Genomic DNA, 2,159 nt, shown 5'->3' with positions numbered 1-2,159 from the left:
TGCAAACCGTATCCTAGGAAACCGCTTATCTCAGGAGGCCATTGTGCTAAGAACCCGCCCCACAAGATTCTATATGCTGACACACCACTTTACAGAATGCCGTATCCAAGGCAAATGTATCCTTGGAAACCGTATCCTAGGAAACCACTTACCTCTAGAGAACATTGTGCTCAGAACCCGCACCACAATATTCTAGATCCTGACACACCACATCTAGAATGCCTTGTCCAAGGCAACCGTATACTTGGAGACCGTATCCTAGGAAACCGCATATCCCTGGAGAACATTGTACTCAGAACCCGTCCCACAAGATTCTAGATCCTGATACACCACAACCTGGAATGCCGTATCCAAGGCAAACGTATCGTTGCAAAGGTATCCTAGGAAACCGCGTAACCCTGGAAACCCTTGTACTCATAACCCCCTCCACAAGATTCTGGATCCTGACAGAACACATTCTTAAACGCAGTATCCAAGGCAACCTTATATTTGGAAACCGTATCGTAGGAAACCGCTTATCTCTGGCGACCATTATTTTCAGAATCTGTCCCCAAGATTCTAGATCCTGACACTCCACATTCTATAATGGCATATGCAAGGCATCCGTATCCTTGGAGACCTTATCCTAGCAAACCGCGTATCCCAGAGACTATTGTGCTAAGAACCCGCACCACAAGATTCTAGATGTTGACACACCACGTTCTCGAACACCGTATCCAAGGCAACCGTATCCTTGGAAACCGAATCCTAGGAAACCGCTTATCTCTGGAGACCATTGTGCTCAGAACCCGCCCCACAAGATTCTAAATCCTGACACACCACATTCTAGAACTCCGTATCCAAGGCCACCGTATCCTTGGAAACCGTATCCTAGGAAAACGCTTATATCTGGAGGCCATTGTGCTCAGATCCGGCCGCACAATATTCTAGATCCTGACACACCACATTCTATAATGGCGTATGCAAGGCAACCGTATCCTTGGAGACCGTATCCTAGGAAACTCCATATCCCAGGAAACTATGGTTCTCAGATCCCGTCCCACAAGACTCTAAATCCTGACACACCACGTTCTCGAACGCCGTATCCAAGACAACCGTATCATTGGAAACCGTATTCTTCGAATCTGCTTATTTTTGGAGGCCATTGTGCTCAGAACCGTCCCCACAAGATTCTAGATCCTGACACACCACATTCTAGAACGCCGTATCTAAGGCAACCCTATCCTTGGAAACCGTATCCTAGGAAACCGCTTATCTCAGGAGGCCATTGTGCTCCGAACCCACACCACAAGATTCTAGATCCTGACACACCGCATTCTAGAATGCAGTATCCAAGGCAACCGTATCTTTGGAAACCCTATCTTAGGAAACGGCTTATCTTTGGAGACCAATGTGCTCACACCCATCCAACAAGATCCTAGATCCTGACACGCCACATTCTAGAACGCCGTATCCAAGGCAAACGTATACTTGGAAACCGTATACTAGGAAACCTCTTATCTCAGGAGGCCATTGTTCTCAGAACCCGCACCACAACATTCTAGATCCTGACACACCACAATCTAGAACGCCATAACCAAGGCAACCGTATCCTTTCAAACCGTATCCTAAGAAACTGCTTATCTCAGGAGGCCACTGTGCTCAGAACCCGCACCACAAGATTCTAGATCCTGACACACCGCATTCTAGAATGCAGTATCCAAGGCAACCGTATCCTTGGAAACCGTATCCCTGGAAACCGCTTATCTCAGGAGGCAATTGCGCTCAGAAACCGCACCAAAAGATTCTAGATCCTGACACACCGCATTCTAGAATGCAGTAACCAAGGCAACCGTATCCTTGGAAACCGTATCCTAGGAAACCGCTTATCTCAGGAGGCCATTGTGCTCAGAACCCGCACCAGAAGATTCTAGACCCTGACACACCGCATTCTAGAATGCAGTATCCAAGGCAACCGTATCCTTGGAAACCGTATCCTATGAAACCGCTTATCTCAGGAGGCCATTGTGCTCAGAACCCGCACCACAAGATTCTAGATCCTGACACACCGCATTCTAGAATGCAGTAACCAAGGCAACCGTATCCTTGGAAACCGTATCCTAGGAAACCGCTTATCTCAGGAGGCCATTGTGCTCAGAACCCGCACCACAAGATTCCAG

This window comes from Desmodus rotundus, unplaced genomic scaffold (assembly GCF_022682495.2).
Source record: "Desmodus rotundus isolate HL8 unplaced genomic scaffold, HLdesRot8A.1 manual_scaffold_16, whole genome shotgun sequence".
Classification (NCBI taxonomy): Eukaryota; Metazoa; Chordata; class Mammalia; order Chiroptera; family Phyllostomidae; genus Desmodus; species Desmodus rotundus.
This window is presented reverse-complemented; position numbering follows the sequence as displayed.